The sequence below is a fragment of the Momordica charantia genome (assembly GCF_013281855.1).
Source record: "Momordica charantia cultivar OHB3-1 chromosome 5 unlocalized genomic scaffold, Mcharantia_2.0 BLBB01000005.1, whole genome shotgun sequence".
Taxonomy (NCBI): domain Eukaryota; kingdom Viridiplantae; phylum Streptophyta; class Magnoliopsida; order Cucurbitales; family Cucurbitaceae; genus Momordica; species Momordica charantia.
Genome location: NW_028275163.1, coordinates 14772685 through 14780204, shown reverse-complemented (window position 1 = coordinate 14780204; position 7520 = coordinate 14772685). Strand labels below are relative to the sequence as shown.

Here is a 7520-nt window from a genome sequence, read left to right as displayed (position 1 = left end):
AATAGGAGAAGGCGTGAGCAAAGGTTGAGAAAAGAGAAAGAATGTATAAAAAAGAAAGAAGTTGAAGAAGAAGAGACCATCGAGATGAATAGAAATCCACAAGATCCTCCACCGCCACAAAATCCACCTGTGAATGGAGATATGACAGGTGAAGGAGCAGCAAACCGAGCAGGAGAAATTCCTAATCTGATCCTTCTAGCAGATAATCGAGATGTAGCCATGCGGAATTATGTCACTCATGCGTTCCACAACCTAAATTCAGGGATAAATAATCCTTTACCCCAAGCCGCACAGTTTGAGCTCAAGCCAGTCATGTTTCAGATGTTACAGATGATGGTCCAGTTAGGAGGATTGACTAATGAAGATCCTTATTCCCATCTCAAATCTTTTATTGAAATAGATAATGCATTTAAACATCCTGGTATCTCCGAGGATGTGCTAAGATTAAAAATGCTTCCTTTTTTTCTCAGGGATGGTGCAAGGACTTGGCTAAACGCGTTAGAACCAAATTCTATCAACACATGGTCGGAACTGACGGAGAAATTTTTGGCAAAGTACCACACTTTGACCAGGAACGCAGACCTTCGAGAGGACATTGCGCCTTTTAGACAGAAGGAGAACAAAGCAGTTCAAGAAGCTTGGGAGCATTTTAAAGAGTTACTTAGAAGATGCCCGAGCCATGGATTGCCCACATGTGTGCAAATTGAACAATTCTATAGAGGATTAGATCGTTCATCAAGGATGATGTTGAACACTGCAGCCAATGGCTCATTGTTGAAGCTTAGAGATGCAAGTGGGGTAGATAGCTAATGAACAAAAATCTAGACCCCAAGGTACATTGCCTGAACACACACAAAATCCGAAGCGAGATCGTGAGGGAAAGGAGCACTGTAAGGCGGTAATCACGAGAAGCAGATTAAGTTATGATGGACCCTCATTTCCAGACGAAGGAACTAATGCAGTTACACCTGTTCCTGCATCCACCTCCAATCCACAACAAGAAGAGAAAGCAGAACCTGTAAGTTCAGAAGAAAAAGGTAAGAAGGCGGAAAAAGGTAAGCAAGTAGTGTCGAGCACTACTCTACAGATAGGTAATATTGAGATTCCTCCACCTTTTCCCCAAAGGCTAGTTAAAAAGAATCAGGATAGTAATTTTAAGAAGTTCTTTGATATTCTAAAACAGTTGCATATAAATATACCTCTCATAGATGCTTTAGAACAAATGCCTAACTACACCAAGTTTTTAAAAGACATCATATCTAGGCGTAAGAAGTTAGGTGAGCATGAGACGGTAGCCTTGACAAAGTGTAGTAGTGATGCTCTAGGAAATCCATAGCCTGTTAAATGTAAGGACCCAAGTAGTTTCACTATTCCTTGTTCAATAGGAGGTAAGAACCTAGGAAGAGCATTGTGTGACTTAGGAGCAAGCATTAATCTTATGCCTCTTTCTGTCTTTAAAGAGTTAAATATAGGAGAAGCTCGTCCTACTACTGTCACTTTACAACTAGTTGATAGATCCATAAAGAAACCGGAAGAAAAAATAGAAGATGTGCTTGTTAAAGTTGATAAGTTTATTTTTCCTGCCGATTTCATAATTTTGGACTGTGAAGCAAATCTTGAGGTGCCGATCATTCTTGGGAGGTGAGTTTTAGCAATTGGATATACGGTTTTCAATGTTAGGAAAGGAAAGATCACGATGAAGGTCAATGATGAGCAGGTAACCTTCAATGTCCTCGATGCGATGCGTCTCTCGGATGAAGTCAAGGAGTGCTCTACAATAGGGCAATCATGGAGGAACAACTCCAGCAAATGATGGTGGAAGACATAGAAGCAGGTTTGGAGGCCGCATAAAAAGAATCCAAAATTGCGTCTGGCACAATTTTGTCCCAATTTGAGCGTTTTGAGTTTTTGCAGCCCACAATAGTGGATTTGAAGGCCTTGCAACCTTCCATCATTGAACCTCCAGAATTGGAGAAGAAACCCCTACCTTCTCATTTAAAATATGTTTATTTGGGTTTAAACGATACTTTGCCTGTTATCATTTCTTCATATTTGTCTAATGAACATGAATCTTTCCTTTTGCGGGTTTTATTAAAGTACAAGAGGGCTATTGGATGGACCATAGCAGACATAAGGAGCCACCAATTCTATCGAATGTCAAATGAGGCTTAACCCGAAAATGAAAGAGGTGGTCAAAAAGGAAATCATAAAATGGTTAGATGCTGGAGTGATCTACCCCATCTCAGATAGCAGCTGGGTTAGCCCAGTTCAATGCGTTCCCAAGAAGGGTGGTATGACGGTGATTACAAACGACGACAACGAGTTGATCCCAACTAGAACGATGACTGGTTGGAGAGTATGTATGGACTACCGTCGGTTAAACAAGGTAACTCCAAAAGACCATTTTCCATTACCATTTATTGACCAAATGCTTGATCATCTTGCAAGGAAGGAAGGCTATTGTTTCCTCGATGGGTATTCTGGTTACAACCAGATTACTATAGCTCCGGAGGACCAAGAAAAGACCACGTTCACGTGTCCCTATGGGACATTTGCGTTTCGGAGAATATCGTTCGGTCTTTGTAATGCTCCCGCAACCTTCCAGAGATGCATGACTACTATTTTTTGAGACATGATAGAAAGCACGGTAGAGATTTTCATGGATTATTTTTCTGTGTTTGGTGAGTCGTTTGATGTTTGTTTAGAGAACTTAGAGAATGTTTTAAAAAGGTGTGAAGAGACTAACCTTGTGCTTAATTGGGAGAAGTGTCATTTTATGGTACGTGAAGGTATAGTCTTAGTCACAGAATTTCAGAAAAAGGAATTGAGGACGATAGGGCTAAAATAGATGTGATTGCTAAACTACCCTCTCCTACCACTGTAAAAGGTGTTAGAAGTTTCATAGGACATGCAGGTTTCTACCACCGTTTTATAAAAGATTTTGCGAAAATTTCTAAGCCCTTGTGTCAGTTGTTGGAAGTGGATCGACCCTTTGTTTTCTATGAACATTGTTTGAAATCTTTTGAGACACTTAAGAATGCACTTAGCTCAGCACCTATCATAATTGAACCAGATTGGAACTTGTCATTTGAACTAATGTGTGATGCAAGTGATTTTGTTGTAGGTCTGATGTTGGGTCAACGAAAATGAAAAGTTCATCATCCTGTTTATTATGCAAGTAAAACTTTGAATAGTAGTCAGTTGAACTATACTGTGACTAAGAAAGAACTTTTGGCTGTTGTTTTTGCATTTGATAAGTTTCATTCATTTTTTATTGGGACTAAAGTGATAGTGTTTACCGATCATTCTGCACTTAGATACTTGTTTGCTAAAAAAGAAGCTAAGCCTAGGTTGATTAGATGGATCTTATTGCTACAAGAGTTTGACTTAGAGATAAAAGATAGAAAAGGAACAGAAAACTAAGTAGCAGATCATCTATCTAGGCTAGAGTCTTCTTTGCAGCATGATAGTTGTGATATTAAAGATCATTTTGTGGATGAGTATCTTTTAGCTATTTCTGAAGTCCCTTGGTATGCTGACTAGGCGAACTATCTAGTGAGCAAAATAATTCCTAATGATTTGAGTAAGCACCAGATAAAAAAGTTCTTTCATGATGTTAGGTTTTATAGATGGGATGAACCTTTCTTGTTTAAACTAGGACATGACAATATTCTTCGTAGGTGTGTTGCTGAGCATGAACAGAAGGAGGTTCTAGAGGCATGCCACAAATCACCCTATGGTGGGTATTTTCCTGGACGTAAGACTGTAGCAAAGGTCTTCCAAAGTGGTTTCTTTTGGCCGTCTCTATTTCGAGATGCTCATATATTCACTCAAGGATGTGACCGCTGTCAAAGATCAGTTAACTTGACAAGGAAGCATGAGATGCCCTTAAACCCAATATTGGAAGTTGAACTTTTTGATGTTTGGGGCATCTACTTCATGTGACTGTTCCCACTTTCATTCGGTAAGAATTACATTTTCTTGGCTGTTGATTATGTCTCGAAATGGGTTGAGGCTTTGGCCACCCCTACTAACGATGCCAAGGTAGTTTCTCTCTTCTTGTAAAAGTTTATTTTCGCTAGATATGGTACACTTAGATGCTTGATTAGTCATGAGGGTACGCACTTTTTGAATAGGGCAGTAAGTAATTTGCTTAAAAAGTATAACATTCACCATAAGATTGCTACTGCATATCACCCACAACTAATGGACTAGCAGAGGTATCAAATAAGGCAATAAAGTCAATTTTAGAGAAGTTCGTGAATGTGAATAGGAAGGACTGGGCTATTAAACTTAATGATGCTTTGTGGGCGTATAGAACTGCTTATAAAACTCCATTAAGCATGTCCCCATATCGCATTGTTTTTGGTAAAGCATATTATCTTGCATTAGAATTAGAACATAGACTATATTGGGCTACGCGGAAACTAAATTTTGATTATGCTGCTGCAGGTGAAGCGAGATTGCTACAGTTACATGAGTTGGATGAATTTCGTCAGTTTTCTTATGAGAATGCCAAGATGTACAAAGAACAAACTAAGAAGTGGTATGATAAAAAGATAATGGACAAGAATTTAGAACCTGGAAACTTAGTTTTGCTTTTTAACTCTAGATTAAAGTTGTTTCCAGGTAAGCTTAAGTCTAGATGGTGGGGCCCATTCATAGTTGAACATGTTTATCCACATGGAGGGGTGGATTTAAAGGGTTCTAAAGGTAATATCTTTAAGGTAAATGGGCATCAGATCAAGAAATATTATGGCGAGTATATTGACAGAGGTAAAACCTCTGTAATACTGAAAGAACCATGAGAAAACAGTGGAAACAGTCCCTCCGACAGTTTGGGGGGCGTTTTTATGTAAAATATTTTTTGTCTTCTTTTTGCGAAATTTTTATATTTTCGTTATGGCTTTTTTGTGTAGATTCCAAATCTAATTTTTGTTTTTGCATTTGAATTTTGCAGGATCAAGATCCAACCCTCGTCAAAATTGCGCGAGGCGCAATTTAAGAGACAAAATCGATTGTTTCTTAGTTATGGTTAGGGCTTTCGTGGGCTTTATGTGGGTTATGTTTAAATGAGCTTTAGGTTATTTTTAAATCAAAAGGAGGCCCAGTTTTAAACACAATTTTGTTTTTAATATGTTTTAAAACATAAAACAAAAAGCCCTAGGATTTGGAAACACCTCATTCACGATTTTTACCAAAATTTTCTCACTTGTTTTCAAATCTTCTCTCAAGAAATCTCAAGGAATCTCAAAGTCTCTTTCATCTCTCTCTTTTTCGGCACCTTTAAGGTTTATTGGAGGGATTTTCGTTGTCGATCGTGAAGCAAACTCAAGAACCATGGAATGTTCATCGTCCTCCAAGCCGCACGACAAAGAAGGAAAAGAAGAGAGTGTTATTGCCTCCACCAACCAAACCGAGTATGATTCCTCTTGAACCACCTAGGATTTCTCATGAAAAGCTAGTTGTTGATCCTAGGGAACAAAGAATAAAATACGAGGAAGCTATAGGAATGAACCCTAGGAGAAATCTATCCAAAGGTGGTACAAATTTTGAAAAAATCAATATGGAATCTCATGATGATAAGGTTAATAAAGAGGGTTCTAGTGAGAAGACATTAAGAGGTGTTAGTAAAGTCTATCTTTGAAAAAATCAATCTTTAGAGGAAAAAGGTGTTGTTTTAGATGAAGAAATAGCTAGACTTCAAGAGAGAGCAGAGATTTTCAGTAAAAATAACGAAATTAGGGACAAAGAGAATGAGAGGGTTTATGTGAAAATTGAGGAAATAAACATAAAATGGCAAGAATTCATGGAAAACTCAAAGAAAGTGAGTGAGGAGATTCAACTTGAGTTAAATAGCATAAGTATACGTCGTAGGATGAATCTTTCTCAAGATAACCCCGTTTCCGAGTCTTTAGAACTGTCTATCCCTCTCCCTCTTTCCACTAATATTGCTGTTCATGTTGAAGGTCAAGAACAGGTTAGTAGGGATTCAAAACACGACACGGAGCCCTTAGAGCACTCAGATTTGGCCATGGTCGAAATTCAATGCCAAATTGCGCTTGGCGCAATTATAGATGAAACTCCACCGGCCACTCTACAAGGTATTTTGTCTCCATATTTTCCAGATCCTATCTTGACTAAAAAGCCCTTAGTTTTTGATGATTTAGAACAGGAAAGGACAACGCCGAAAATTGCCGAAATTTTGGTGGCGTTGAATGAAGCAAGGGGAGAAGATCCTTTGGAGGACGATGGAAATAGTGGGGCAGCACAAGGACAATTGAATGTTGATGGAGAGGATGAAGATCTCGGAGAATTACCCCAAGAAGTGCATGGAGATGAGTTTGAAGAGGAAGAAGAAAATGATGATGTCTCTCAATATGAAGTGAGACTACGAACTCTGGTGCACGAATCTCAGCAAGTTGATGAGAAGCCCCCTGCAAAAGAGCAAGAAGGAACATCCGGTCCTGTGGATGTCCCTAGTGAAGTTATGGAGGAATCATCTTCCTCTTCTTCACGAGGTAAGACCCCTTCTTTGTCCAGTTTGCATGTTTCTGATCCAAACTTTGTTGCTACTACAGAGACTTCAGATGAGGAGGTGAGTTTGACCAGAGTGGTAAAGAAAACACAAAAGAAGAAAAATGTGGCAGAAATTGCGCCTGGTGCAATTTCTAGGCCTAGAACCTGCTCCGCTGTAGCACGTTTGGCTGCCCAAAAAGAAGCCAAGGCTGGTCAATCTAAAAAAGCCAAGAGGGCTAGGGTGCAAAGAGGGGCAGAAAAGCCACTTGAGGAGGCCAACGAAGAGGAGACCGATTGTACTGAGCAAACACCATCAAGAGTAAAAAGGGTGAGATTGGAGTTGAGGAGGCCCACCTTCACAACACGTGATATCCTCCTTTAGAGAGGCTTTGATGAAGCACAAGAGCCGGTGCTGGAATATGTTAGGAGAAGGCTTGTGGAGAATGGTTGGGAGGCGTTGTTTGCCCCAACTACACGTGTATCCGAGGCCTTGGTGAAAGAGTTTACACTGCCATCAATCCCAACCGAGGGGATGTAGTGAGAGTACAGGGTAAAGTGGTAAAATTCTCGCCTTCCATTATTAATACTTACTATGGTTTCTTGGATGTTTTTAATGCCATAGGTAATGAGATTTTGGTGCATCCATCGGACGACCAAGTGGAGGAGGCGCATAGACTTATTTGTAGACCACATAAGACATGGACCATCTCAACGCCGAAAATGAGCAAGCGACGGTTTAGATGTATGTGGTGAAGAACCGGTTGATACCCACTTCTCACGATTCCTCCATTAAGCGCAATAGGGCGATGATGGTGTACATTCTCATGAAGGGCATTGAGTTCAACTTTGGGGAGCTCATAAGGAACGAGATTCGGAGTTGCTCTAAGAAAATGGTAGCTTCTCTTGTTTTTCCTGGACTAATAACTGAGTTATGTTGCAGGCGGGAGTGGAGGTCGATGATGCCAATGTTGTGACGCCCAAGAAGCCGTTCACATCCCTAA

The 7520-nt window shown here is 39.9% G+C and overlaps 1 non-coding gene across 1 annotated transcript; it reads right to left on the bottom strand.

Annotated features, from left to right (window-relative positions):
- Positions 1 to 579: 579 nt before the first annotated feature.
- Positions 580 to 686, bottom strand: LOC148211405 (small nucleolar RNA R71). Its single transcript, XR_015791122.1, has one exon. It is a non-coding gene; the product is annotated as a small nucleolar RNA R71 (small nucleolar RNA).
- Positions 687 to 7520: the final 6834 nt, after the last annotated feature.